At 35.4% G+C, this 14789-nt stretch overlaps 1 protein-coding gene across 23 annotated transcripts in view; it reads right to left on the minus strand.

The window, feature by feature from the left end:
• Window positions 1-14789, minus strand: part of ZNF438 (zinc finger protein 438) — a 171173-nt gene that overhangs the window by 98511 nt on the left and 57873 nt on the right. For 9 of the 23 annotated variants that reach the window (XM_053225482.1, XM_027073749.2, XM_015074723.3 and 6 more), the window contains one exon: window positions 10035-10135. The exons of 13 other annotated variants lie outside the window; for them this stretch is intronic. The gene's annotated coding sequence lies outside the window, so the exon portion shown is untranslated. Of the gene's footprint in view, window positions 1-4244; window positions 4323-10034; window positions 10136-14789 lie in introns of all 23 variants that reach the window. One more of the 23 variants, XM_053225466.1, reaches the window with a different exon arrangement.

Raw genomic sequence — 14789 nt, forward strand, 5'->3', positions numbered from 1 at the left:
ACAAAAGAAAGCCAACTATCCTGATCTGTTAAAAAATAGCAAAAACAGCTTTTGGTTTCATTAATTTTCTCTATTATTTGTCTGTAAACTTCTCTTTTATCAATTTCTACTTATTTTCTACTTTCTACTTACTTTGGATTTTATTTTTCCATTTTCTTAAAGTGAAAGCTCAGAAAATTTTAGGCCTTTCATTTCTAATATATTTTAAAGCTATAGATTTTCCTCTAAGCACCGCTTTAAGCTACATAAATATGGTATGATGTGCTTTCATCTTCATTCAGTTCAAATATATTTTCTTATTATTTCTCTTCAAACCATGGTTTATTTAAAGGTATGTTGTTTCATTTCCAAATATTTTGGGGAAGAATTCTAGATATTCCACACTTACTCATTTCTAATTCAATACAGTAATAGTGAGAGAGCATACTCTATATGATTTTAATTCTTTAAAATCTTGTTTTATGACCTGACAAATGATTTACCTTGATAAAAATTCCACACATATACTTGAAAAGAATGTGCATTCTATTATTGAGTGCAGTATTCTATAAATGTCAATGAAGTCCAATTCATTAAGTGTTGTTGCAGATTTGTATATTTTAATTGATATTCTGCCTATATCAATTGCTGAGAAGTGTTCAAAACTATCTATAACTGTAGTCACGTCTACTTACCCTTTCTTTTCTGTTAGTTTTTGCTTCAAATATTTTGAAGCTCCATTATTGGGCTCAAAGACATTTAGAATTATGATATCCTTTTGATGAGTTTGTTCTATCAGCAGAAAATATCTCTCAGTATCACTAGTAATATTCCTTGATTTGAAGCCTATTTTGTTGGATATTAATACAGGAAGTCCAGTTTTCTTAATATTAGTGTTGTCATGGTATATCTTTTTCAATTCTTTTAATCTGTGAGTTCATATTTGAAGACGGTTTCTTGTAGAAAGTATGCAGTTAGCAGGTCTTGCTTTTTTATCTAGCCTGATGATCTCTGCCTGTACAGTATTCAGATCATTTACACTTAATGTAATTATGTTATATGGTTGAATTTGAATTAATCATCTTATTTTCTGTTTGTCCCAAACTGTTCTGTGTTTCCTTTTCCCATTTTTTATTGCCTTGTTTGGAATTACTATTTCATTTCATTTATCATTACTATTTCATTTTATCTCCACTCTTGGCTTATTGGATATACCTGTTTCTTTTAGAATTATAATGGTTGCTCTGGTGTTTAAAATATAGACCTTTAACATATCACAATTTTTAAAAAATGTTTATTTTTGAGAGAGCGAGAGAGAGAGAGAGAGAGTGAGCGCACAAGTGGGGAAGGTGTAGAGAGAGAGGAGGAGACACAGAATCCTAAGCAGGCTCTGAGCTATTAGCACAGAGCTCGATGTAGAGCTCGAACTCATGAACTGTGAAATCATAACCTGAGCTGAAGTTGGACACTCAACCGACTGAGCCACCCAGGTGCCCCTAACATGTCACAATTTGACTTATAATAATGCCGTACCACGTCATGTATAAGAATCTTACAGCAGGATATATCTGTTTCTTCCTTCCCGTCTTTTGTGCTATTGTCATCATAGTCTAACTATGGTAAGACTGTCATACTGGAGAATCCAAGTGCAGGCACTCTGGTTCAAAGATCTAGCTAAAACTAACTTTTGAGTGATCCTTGTCAAAATACCATAAAGCTGTCTTGGACCCTCCAAACCAGCCCACATTACAGCTGAATGCCCACCAACTAACCTCAGCTGATGCTACACAGTGAAGAATAACCACCAGCTGAGCCTTCCCTGTTCATTACCCACAAATATGAGGTACAACAAAATGGTTATTGTTTTAAGATTATAAATTTTTAGATAATTTGGTATGGAAACAGAGAACCATAACAGATTCTGGTACAGGGAAGTGGGGTCCCATAATAAAAATCTTAAAACATGTGGCATTGGTTTTGGGACCAGGTGGGAAGCAAAAGCTGGAAGAGCCTCAAGAAGACTGTTAATAAAAGCTTGAAGTACATTAGTGAACACATTAACAGAAGGACATTACAACCCTCTTACACAGTGGTATGCAACACTTACTTGCATAACATAGAAAAGAGAAAATATACCCAATAAAGTGGTAGATTTGGGTAAGGAGATTTCTAGGCAGAAGATTCAAAGTATTAGTCTCTTTTAGCTGTGTGTACTAACGTATACATAGACAAAGATGAGCTAACAAAAGAATTGTTTCATTTTCAAGCAGAATTTAGAGGAAAGATAAAGGAGCCAGGTCTTGCCCTTTCAAAAGAATAATCATCCCCATTCTCTCCAGACTGAAAAGAAATAGCTTCAGAGTAAATATGAAGTCTAGGGTTTGCTACCAGTAAAGCATGGTTTCAGGATAACAATTACAGTATGACTCTAAAAATACTGTAGTAGAAGTGGAAAATAATTTAAAGTTGTATCTAATTCAGTTCTAAAACTCTTAAGAATGTGCTTCTTAGACTATCTTTTCTAGATAAAAGGCCTCTAGGAATCTTAGAAGTATGCCTTTTGGGCTCTTTCAAATAGAAAAGCTTCTAAGAATTTTATGGGTATTGTTTTGTAACACATGGACTCTCAGTCTCAAGTAGAAAAAAAGCCTATCTTAAAAACAAATGTGGGTGTGGCTTCCAAAGGTGTGGATTATAATTTGACACATCAATGCCTTATAATGATTTTAAAAGAATTATGTGAAATTGGATTGAAAGCAGGAGAGAGAGTATAAAATGAAAATACACTTTTAGACTCTCACGCTTCTACAAACAGGAAGCAAGGCTGGAAAGACCACCAATTATAAACATGAACCATTTCTTATAGAAAAATAAAAATGACAGAATTTATAGGTAAGGCCGGAAGTCATGGATAATCATTTTCAAGGATTAAGAATGGCTCTACTAAAGAAACTGTCAACATCAGAATTTCAAAATTACTATGGACCAGTGAAGGTTACATGCCTCCTGTTTCCCCATTTTTGAATGGAATGCTTACCACAGTTACTCTATGTCTGCCTCTCTGTTATTTGTTGAGTAAATAACTTGTCTCTTGCAAAGAACCACATCTAAGGAGCTACATCTGGGACCTGATTTAAATGACAATATCCTGGACCTTAAGCTTGAGGCTACAGCCACAGTAGGGTAACAATTTTGCATTTTTGGAAAGGATTGAATATATTTTCAAAGTAGAAGGAATGTAAATAATTTGTGGGTAGAGGGTAGATGGTGATAAATTTAAAATGGTCACAAATCCTCTGATACTTCTTCCATTGAGAGGTGATGACTATAAACCCTCTCACTGAAACTGAGAGGACACTGGGATTGCTTTGATCAACAGAATATAGAAGAGATGTGGTGCCAGTGTCCAGTTTTAGGCCTTAAGATACTGGTCTTTCTACTTCCTATCTCTTGGAAAATTCTCTGTACAAGCCCCCAGCCAAAAGTCTGGCTGCTTTAAGACTACCATGCTAGAAAGGTCAAGCAAGTCCAGAATTCCACCTCCGCCCAGGCACCATATATATCTGTAAAAATATCATGGATCCTGCAAAGCAATTCATCCACCAGCTAAATACTATCCAGTGATGTCATTCAATGCAACAAAGAACAGAAAAATCACCCAGCTGAGATCTGCCTTGATTGCCAATCCACAGAATCATAGCTATATAAAACAATTGTTGTTTTAAACCACTAAGTGTTGGGGCAATTTATTATGTAATAACAGATCATTGCAACAATGATTTTTGCAATTTATTTAAGTTGTTACAGAGGCCACAATGTCCTGCCACCACCTTCTACAACCCAACTGGAAGCAAAAGCCTAAATCAAGATATTATTCAGAAGTAATTTGCAAAGTTAATTATAAGGTAAAATTATTTCTTAAAGATAAAAAGGCTAACATTCTCAGGATATTATAAAACAAACACTTTTCAGGGCACCTGGGTGGCCAAGTTGGTTAAGCTTGATTTCCACTCAGGTCATGATCCCACGGGTTTGTGAGATCAAGCCCTGTATCTCTGCACTGACAGTACAGAACCTGCTTAGGACTCTCTCTCTCTGCCCTACCCCCACTCACATGCCTACACACACACTCTCTCTCTCTCTCTCTCTCTAAATAAACACTAAAATAAAAAATAATGAAAAAAAGTGTTTTCCAAACATAAGAAACTTCAACTAAGTTACTGCAATTAACATTTTCTTCTTACTAAATAAACTATTGTACTTACATAATAAAGCCAAAAGACTCAGGCTCAAGTTGTCCTTTAGTTGATTTAACAAATGATTGTTCAGATACTTTTACATGACTGGAACAAGACCAGAATTACAAATATAAAATTGAACATTTGTAGTAGTATAAAGAAATTATTTTAAAATATAAAGTAAAAAATACTGGTGTATTAAAATAAAATATGAGGTATAGAACAGGTGATAGCTGTTACTAAAGTGATAATATATACATATATATGAACATATACACATATACATAAATATGTGTACACGCAATTGTGTGTATGTATGTGTGTGTGTGTGTGTGTGTGTGTGCATTCAAATATTTATTTAAATGGAGGAGTGCCCTGTGCCAGCATGTTTACCACAGCACTGTAAAAGCTAAAACTGGAAATAATTTAAATATACATTAATAAGAATATTATTTAAAAAGGGTATAGAGAAGGGGCACCTGGGTGGTTCAGTCGGTTAAGCGTCCGACTTCGGCTCAGGTCATGATCTCATGGTTCGTGGGTTCGAGCCCCATATCAGGTTCTGTGCTGACAGCTCAGAGCCTGGAGCTTGCTTTGGATTCTGTGTCTTCCTCTCTCTCTGCCCCTTAACCCCTCATGCTCTGTCTCTCTCTTTCTGAAAGATGAATAAACCTTAAAAAAAAATTTATTAAAAAAAGAAGGGTATAGAGAAAAGAAAGACTTCAATTTTTTATTCTACATATTCTATACTTGATATTTGAATTGAATTGCTAGAATGTTTTTATAACACACATGTATCACTTTTGAAAATTTATAATGAAAACCACACTATTCCAAGTTTAATACCTATGGCCATGTTACACTGTCTTCAGAACCTGAATGATCCCTTGGTCTAAGTACTGGAGAACAGCCAAAATTACTTCTAAGGGAGAATCATAACCCATCAGCACATATTTCTTTAGACTACCTCTATTCATACATGCTGGACAGTCTAATCTGATACTTTTCCTCCTCAGTCTCCCCAACATTCCTAACAGGATGCCAATCATACTCCCAATCCAGCTATTAAAGTAAATGGCCCCATATCTAACCTATACCTGAGAATAATTACACTCCAGGTACTTGCCTGAGAGTAAAATGCTAAACTTAACTGTTACTCCGTTTTTTACAAAAAGCTTCTGCAGGGCTGCTACATATCTATTTAGTTCACCCATTCATTATTCTAAAACTGCATGTCTGGATTAAGACATACCACCAAAGAGCAGCATTCTTGGCTTTGTCCTTTTATCGCTCTCCATCCTATTCACCCAGCATTATTGTACTTAGTAAAGCGCCTTTGATGTTAAGCCACTAGACTACACTGAAGGGAGGTTTAAGAAACAATTATAGAAAAGAGAGTATTCAGTTATTCACTACAAGGATGTTGTTGAGGTCAGAGTTGAATATGCTACTCTATGAATGAAAGCATATAGTTTTCTTTGAATTACAATTAGTAGTTTCTCCTAAAATGCTGACAAATTTTGATCTTGTGAACACTAGTAAACACATCTCATCTTAGAATGGTCTCTTTAGAAAATTTAGAGCAAAATTTGTGATCCACCTCAAGGAAATATAGGGGATCTTATGAGATACATTGGTCCCATTTTATCACCTTTCTTATTTTTACAATACTGAGGTACAATTGCCATATCACGAAATTCACCTGTTGAAAGTGTACAGTTCAATGATGTTTTAGTCAAATTACAGATGTGTGCGATCATCACTACAATCTAATTTCAAAGCGTTTCCTTCACTTCTCAATATCCCCTTAAGTCTACGTGAAGTCAGTCCCTGCCGCAACCCCCCAAACTCCTCTGATCGGCTCTATTACAGACATTTCATACGAGTGGAATTTGGCATCTTTCACTTAGCATAGTATTTTTGAGGTTCATCCATATTATAGTACATATCACCATTTTAATTTTTTTTAATTGCTGAAGAGTTTTCTAATGTATGGACATACCGTGTTTTGTTTATCCATTTACTAGTTGATGGACATTTGGATTGTTTCTCATTTCTATTATGAATAAAGCTATTATAAACAATTGCAAATGAATAGAGAATAGCACCTTTGTAAAAAACAATTGATGGACCAAAAATATAAGTATTTCTCAATTCCACTTTATTAATCTGCATGTTTATCATTATGCCAACGACATACTGTCTTGGTCATTGTCACTTGATGTTGAATTTTCCACATGGGCAGTAACAAAGCCCTCCAATTTTGTTATTTTATTTATTTATTTAAAACTTTATTTTATATTATGTGTCCTAATGAATAAATACTATCTTAAATTCTTTCTGACAGAGGACAGATATAAATACAAAACTAGAATAAACTTTAAAAATGTTTTCAAAGGAATATAGTCCTCTTAAGATTTGAAAGTGATAATCACTAATGCATTCTCCCAGAAATAACTGTGAAATTAAGTCTTCCCCAACACACACCCGTATTAACAAACATTTATCAAATGCTTACTAAATACTAGGCATGGTGCATAGTTAGGCGCTGAAACAATTAAGCACAGTCCCTCACTTAACACATAAGTAGAGAATAATGGCACAGTGAGTTACAGCAACAATTGAAATATGTACAAGATACAGTGGTGGCAAGGACAAGGTATATTAATTTTATCTATCAAATTTACCTTACTTCATATAATCGTTTCTGAAAAAAAATGGCTTACAATTTCTGGTATGTTTTTAAACAAAGTGAGTTTGAAAACAACAAAGAGGCTAGTCCTTACAAAAGCTTGCAATAAGTAATCCTTTTATAGAGTTCTTCTCAACTAGTAAAATCTTTTAATTCAGTCTTTGTTTTTAAGATTACAAGAGAAATTTACATTAATGGAAAAATTCAAACAAAACATAAATACTTATAGTAAAAAGTGAAAGCCCCATTTTACCTTGAATCCACCCTACTCCTCTCCCCAAAGACTTCTATTGTGCTTGGGCAAATTCTGTTTGTTCAGAGCTACCTAAGATGCAGACAGTAAGAACTCTTGAAATCCTCACACAAATCTCAAATCTTGTTTTCAAAAAGAGTGTCAGCCTCTTACCCACTACACATGACATCAGTATAGCTAGCAAGACTTGAAAATTATTCTTTTTCCTTCTATCTCCCATCCTATGCTTTAGAAAAGGTAGAGATTAAGAGAAAAAATGGGCGTAAGCACCAGACCTAAACAGTGTGTGTATAAACTTTATAGTAATGATCCTGAAACTTGTCCTATAGGAGATTTTTAATAAGCATCCTTAAAAAAGGAAAGAAAAGAAATGAAGGAAGCTAAAAGGAAAGGAGGAGGGAGGAAAGAAAGACAAGCAAGCGGTCAGGCAAGCAGTGGGCATTTCCAAAGTCAAGTAGATCTGGGAAACAGTGGGTTAAATAAAATATCAATATGCACTGAGATGCTCTCACCTTTCATAACATTAGCTAACCACCAAACTCTTTAATCACGGATCACCTAGTGATATCTTGAAAGACACTAGATTGAGGCAAAAATATAGTGTAGGAAATAAGCACTGGTTATAGTTTCCCTTCATCATTCCCTTCTTTATCACACTGGCAGCAACAAATGAGATATGCAGAAATATGCACAGAACCATATAAATATGCTAATGGCCAAAAGACTAAAAAGTAAAGTCAGCAGACTGTCTTAAGATTCTATCTTTACTATGTTAGAGAAACTGGGTTCATTTCTTTGTTGTGTTGTTTTTCCTTTGACTGTTTGCAGTAAAAGAATAAAACTAGAGATAGAAGTTTGGCTGTAAAATTAAATGCACTAAAGTGTTTGCTTTTAATAGTTAGTAACAAGTAAATCTAATCAAAGGGTCTCAATGTAAATTCTATGCATACTTTAATTTGCTTTACAAAACCAAAAAATTGGATTCATTTGTGATATTACTACAGTAACTGCATTATCATAGAAGAATCTTCAAGAGGTTAATGAAAAATTGTGGTGAAGTTAGATTTTTATGAGTTACTATAGCCACCTATGTCTGTGCAACAAAAAACAGTGAATTTGGATCTATCTCCTTATATGTTAGACTTCAAATCATGATATAATTCAGCAATGAACTCTGTTAAACTTGCCATTGAGACTGGATGGAGCCTTTATTACCAAAGTATAATCATGAATGATAACTTTCCAATATGTATGCTGTCTAACCACCGAAATTATAATTTGGGAGGACTTACTACCGACAGGGATCCTTATGGTAACTAACAGAGTTGTATGTCCTCAGTGGAAGCTATTCTGAAATTTCACTTCACTAAAAAAATGAGTTAATAAACTGTCAATGGAGAAAAGTCTCCATCATAATACTTAAGCTGTTTGGTTGTTGTTTCTTCACTGCGGTTGGGACAAGAAGTGTGGTAGCTATCACGGATATTTATAAATGTAAAGTAGCCTCACTTCTTTTTTTTTTTTAATGTTTATTTATTTTTGAGAGAGAGAGAGAGAGATAGCATGAGCGGGGAAGGGGCAGAGAGAAAGGGAGACACAGAATCTGAAGCAGGCTCCAGGCTCTAAGCTGTGAGCACTAAGCCTGACACAGGGCTCGAACCCACCAACCATGAGATCATGACCTGTGCCAAAGTCGGTCACTTAACCGACTGAGCCACCCAGGCGTCCCTAGCCTCACTTCTTTTATATCTAAAAACCAATCATTTATCTAATACCCAACTCAAGCTTCTTCAGTGAAACTTCTCACCACTCTCTAATTCAAATCAAAATGATTTCTCCTTCCACTAAGCTGCATGCTTCTTGTTCAAGACTCTCACTTAGCACATAACTACATTTAATGTACCTTAAATTGCTGTTTAACTTGACTACTGTATGTGTTCTATTCATTGAAAAGTCTGAAAGACTTTAGGTAGGAGGACCAAGGCTGTGCACATCTTTAGAGAACCCACAATACAGCCACGATGCTGTTTCTATTAACATTCTATTAGTATCTGTTGATGATTAATATTACTGTTCAGTGCTTTGTGACGGTCTTAGGAATAGATATTCTTTAGGAGAAAATATAAGCGGTTTTCCATTATGAGAATAGTGAATGGGCTTACTGGTTTTAGGAAATGTTCATAAACTACCTATAATTTAAGTAACTTATGACTAAATCTCATTTTTTTCTATGACATAGGAATGTCATGGCTAGACGAGAAGATGTACACGTACACTTTTTATGGCCTTGGGCACAAAATGCTTTGAGGGAATTAACTGCTTAATAACAAAGGACTCCGAACAGGCTCTATCATTAGAGACTAATAGAAAGGGTAAATGAAACATTTTTAGACATGTATGTGATCATGCATATATAAAACATTTAAGAATATACAAAAGTAATTTGGCAATCTATTTCTCTCATTCAACAAACCATTACTGCAAGCCTACTGCATGGTGAGCTCTGTTTCAGACACTGGGGAACTAAAGGTGAATGAAACATATCAAACATTTGTGTTGGCTCTTTAAGACAGATCCAAACAGAATCAATCTAAAATTTCATCTACCTACCTCCATGTCAAACCATATCACACATAGTTAAGGTGCTTAAAAAATACTTTATCTCACTGTTCTAAGCAACGCAAATAGTTTACTTTGACCTAAACAACAGCAAGCTTTAATTATCCCAGAAACTCCTTCAAAGAGACACTGTTTCATTTGTATCTGTCCCCAAGCCCCAAGATTCCCAGGCTGTTGAATGAAGACAGAGAGATATGCTATAAGCAATACAAGCAAACTTACCCAAAGCTGTGTCTAAAGAAATGTTCCTTACCTACAATGAGGGCAGTGCTGGCCCAGGTACACCCTGCCCCTATCAATTTCTTAGCAGCTGCTGACATATTCTTATGCTTCACAGGAGCATGGCATTTTCTTCTAAAGGGAAAAGGCAAAAATAGAGAAACTTTTGCCAACCACAAAAATGTATATTTTAAAAATTGTGGAATAAAAATGAGCTGCTATATACTTTTAAAACCAGAGAAAAAGTAGAAAATAACAAGTACCAGCACCCCTCCCTACAACCTTCTGAATTGAATTGAGACAGAAATGGTACAGTTTCAGCTAAGCATCTTTATATCGGAGACAATTTAAAATGATCTAGCAATCGGGCAAGCTAAAAGTAACATGGTAACAGTCAAATTTACTCTTTTAGAACCAGAACCCATTTTTCAAGTGTGTTTTTAGAAGGAAAAATGCAATCTTTAATAGATCATGGGCTTTCATTTAACTAGAAATATACTACATCAGGAATCAGATTTTAAAATCTACACAGTTAATCTAACAACAAACTTGGCTGCTGAATTTGATTTTTCAAACTAATATGGTATGCTCTGTTCTTGCATTAAATCACAGGGATTTCTTCTGGGATTGCAAAGGAATGAGCATTTAGCCCATCTCACGAAGGAAGGAGAGATTTCTAAGCTTTAAAAACAGGAGGTTCACCTACATGATCACCTGGGACAAACTTGGCCAGAGCAAGCAGGCTAGAAGGTTATAGGAGCCTGGGAATGTTTAACATCAAGAAAGAAACTACAGCTCAGTAAGATCAGAGGGAATTACACAGGAAATGTGAACAGTAACCCTTTCATATCTCTGTACCCCCTCCCACTGCCTGTGATAAATGGAGTCCTGGAGCCGCCAGCTATGTGAATACACAAACCAACAGCAGAGGGGGACTGGGAAAAAGGAAAGAAGCCATTTTATATAAACACGTGTGCGTGCACACACACACACACACCAGCAAAAATTCATGACATGATAAAAGTATGCTGTTCCAGAAAACTGCCGTTAGCCTTTCTAAATGCCACGTGTGCACTGTATCACTGCCTTATCCAACGGAGTCCTAACTAAAAATTCCAAAGAAACATGAAGAATCAGGCGGGAGTGGGGGGACAGAATAGTTGGCAGACGCATCGTAAGTAGGGAAACGTGGCTCCTCTGAAGCTGACCAAACAAATAAGTCTCCACCCTGGCTTATGTTTAAACATCTTGTTCCTAGTTGGTCTGTAGGGAAAACATTCTTTCCACAATAAATAATGCGCAACTGAATCAGAAATTCCTACTCCATCCTTTATCTACTCTATGTAAAAGTTCTTCAGTATTATAAACCAGAAGCTCAGAGAATTCAATTAATTGTGAACTCTATTTAAAAAAACAGTTTAGAGTCAAGGCAAATTAAAGTATTTCTTGCTTCTAATTTGAAAAAGCAAATGTGACTGTGCAGATCCTAAATTCCTCTAGAGACCTCTGGGTTGGGATCTCAAGAAAATAAGTAGCTCTTACTACAACTGCCTTTCAGAAAAGAGGAAATGCTCAGTTTCTATAAACAGGTGAGTTTAAAAGATTAATTAAAAACAAACAAACAAACAAACCCACCCATGGCCCTCAGACTGTAAGGTACTGGGGTGGGGCAGCAAACTAAATAAAGAAAAAAGTGATATTTCCAATGGGCTAAGCTTAAAATATGGAATGGAATTTCATAGGTCACTTTGGAGTAAGATTTAACTTTTTTCATTGGTATAACTTCAGGACAGAGATGGTTTGCCACAAACAGTAGGTTAAGAAATAAATGGAAGTAAACACGGAGATGACAAAGCAAACCACCAACAAAAGTCAAAAGGGTTATAGCTTTTTAGAACTATCCAGAAGAGGAACAATAAAACCAGAGGATTTTTCCCCCCAGCAAAGTGCCTCCTCCAAAGTATACATCTTCTTCAAGAAACAGCCTATACCAGTAGTGGTTTTGGACAATAAACGGCAACATCAGTCAGATGGCAAATGAGATTTAAACTGCAGACTTCCAAGTTCCCTTAAACATCTGATGTCTAATTTCTGGCTTACAGAGAGGCAGTCCCACACCTGTGCAACAAGCTAAAGCTGCTTGTCCTTTCCATGGATTTGGAGTTGCTGTAACATTTATGTTGGTTGAAACATTTGGGGAATGAGAGGGAGCAAAAAAATAATAAACAAATTCTGAATAAGAAACCAGACTTCTGAGCGGGCTTTTAAGTAAAGATCACTTCCCCATTAACTGAGGACCCTGAAGTGCACTAAATGGAACCTCAGTGCAACTATCTCCCTGTCTGGAAAGGAGAGCTTACTTGTAGCGCTTAACCATTGTTTACTCATGTCTAGTTCTGATAAACATAAAAACCTCATATCCTCATTGAATGTTATTTGGGAATCTCAAAATAATTTAAGTATTATAACCAAAAAGACACCACAGCAAGATAATTCGATGTTTTTTTTTTTTCAAACAATGTCCCTGCTACGACAGAATTTAGTACAAATACTTTTTAGGTAGAGAGATGTTAACTTACATGTGTTTACTTTTATCTTGAAGACAAAGAGATCAAAAATGTCTGTGAACACTAATGTATAATGACAATGACATGATAATTATTGGGACCTTTGGCGTGTCTCCTTTCCTGAGAGATACTGTCCATGATCTTTTCAGTTCTTATGCTGGGCCTGAAGAAATGCTGACTGATACATACTAGGCCTTCAACATTTGTTAAATGACTCAGCAAGAAGGTCTCTTTTTCTGCGTGAAAAATCACAGAGCCCTTATAGAGTACTCTCTTTCAAGTAATAAAGGATAGAAGCAACAAGCAGGTTAAGTCTTCAATACAGAGGCAATAACAAAAGAGGCAAAACATAGACAAGCCTTGACAAGAGTTATGATCATAAAAACAGTAAGAATATCACCTAATATTTGCACATTTGTACAGCACTTCCCAATGTATAAAATGTTTTATGTAATTTCAACCCCACAACTTTATAAAGTGGATACTATTAACATGATTGAAACAGCATAAAGTGGCTTTTTTGAGGTCATCCAGCTAGTTAAGCAGCAGAGCGGAGATTTAAGCTCTTCCAAAAAGCTATCCCACTCATTAAAAACTCTTTTATTTTGTCATGAAATTTTGAAAAGATCTTCCTCCAAATTCCAAAATCAGGGTATACATAATAAGCACCACCCTTTTCCCCTCTCAAGCCACTCACTATCACTCCCGTTACCAGTTCCCATAAAAATTCTCAGAATGATGAAGGGCAAAAGTGAAAAGCATCTTTCAAAAACAAACCTCCTTCCACCTGGGTCTTGTATCCTGTAACTGTTCCCCAAAATAAGGACACTGTCACAGGCATAGGTTTTAAAATCCTTAACTACTGAGGAAACGTCTGGGGTTGTCTGTTCTTCATTTAGAATGAGTCAAATATGACACACACTACCTCTTCATTCCTAAAAGGTGAGGAGTCACCCTCACATTCCCAGCCTTGTGGCCTAGCAGAGACAGCTGTTCCAAGGACTTGGCTGACTGAATAAGAATAACACAACTCACAGAACTATAAGTTATACTCTTAGCAACTTTTAAAAATCATTCTAAATGTGTATTTTTGAAGTCTTATTAAAGAATGATAAACTACTGGGGCACCAGTTGGTTGAGCGTCCAACTTTGGCTCAGGTCACCATCTCACAGTTGTGAGTTCGAGCCCCACATTGGGCTCTCTGCCGTCAGTGCAGAGCCCGCTTCGAATCCTCTATTCCCCCCTCTCTCTGTATCTCCTCCGTTCATTCTCTCCAAAATAAGTGAACATTAAAAAAAGAAAAGAATGATAAACTATTGGCATTAGTAATTTAATGTAAATGTGAGGTATAATGAAGGTGAAAATTTATTCATATAAAACCAACTATTTCGACTTACCTCTAAAGCTTATTGAAGATTAAACTAAATTATATGAAAAATGCTAAATATCTTATCCAGCGCATAGTAACAAGTCAATAAATGTCAGCTATTAGTAACATTATTGAAGAATTAAAAACAAAACATACAATGGAAGGCCATATTTCAAATGAACATGCAAACAATACATTCTGTGGATTATTTTTTAAATATTTATGCAAAACATAACCATCTGTTCAATGCATATAAATATATGCATATAAATATTAAAAAAAACAGTTTGGAAGAATAAATGGCAAAATGATGACCTCTGGGAGGATTGGAGGGTGGTGGTCAAAGGGAGCTTTTTAAACAAGGTTATGTATTCCATCTGTAAATAAAATTCAGTTTTTGAAAAGCAAAATAGAAAATACATTTACACAAAATATCTTTGTAAGTTTCTTCAATCTCATGGTTGATTTCAGTAGTACATGAAAAGTTTACTTTTATTTTTAGTTAATGTATTCAAATGATGTCTAAAACCCCATTTTCTTTAGTAAGACCATTCGAACTTTGTTACATACTGCTTTCAATAATCTTCCTAGTGACATTCCTAATTGCTATATTAAAAATACCTGCTTGTGCAAGAAAAATATATTTTATTAAGTTTTAGAACAACTCAATGTATTTAATAAAGGGGCAAGGAGTCTTTCAAAGTCCAGGAAGCCATAAATCAGAACTTCTACATAAAAAGACTACCTTTTCCCCTTAAATTTGCTATGTGTTTACATTTAATAAACCACAGACAAAGAGTCAAGTCCTTGATTCTATTTAAAGCCAAGGGCTGCCTATTTAAAATCACCATA

This window comes from Acinonyx jubatus, chromosome B4 (assembly GCF_027475565.1).
Source record: "Acinonyx jubatus isolate Ajub_Pintada_27869175 chromosome B4, VMU_Ajub_asm_v1.0, whole genome shotgun sequence".
NCBI lineage: Eukaryota > Metazoa > Chordata > Mammalia > Carnivora > Felidae > Acinonyx > Acinonyx jubatus.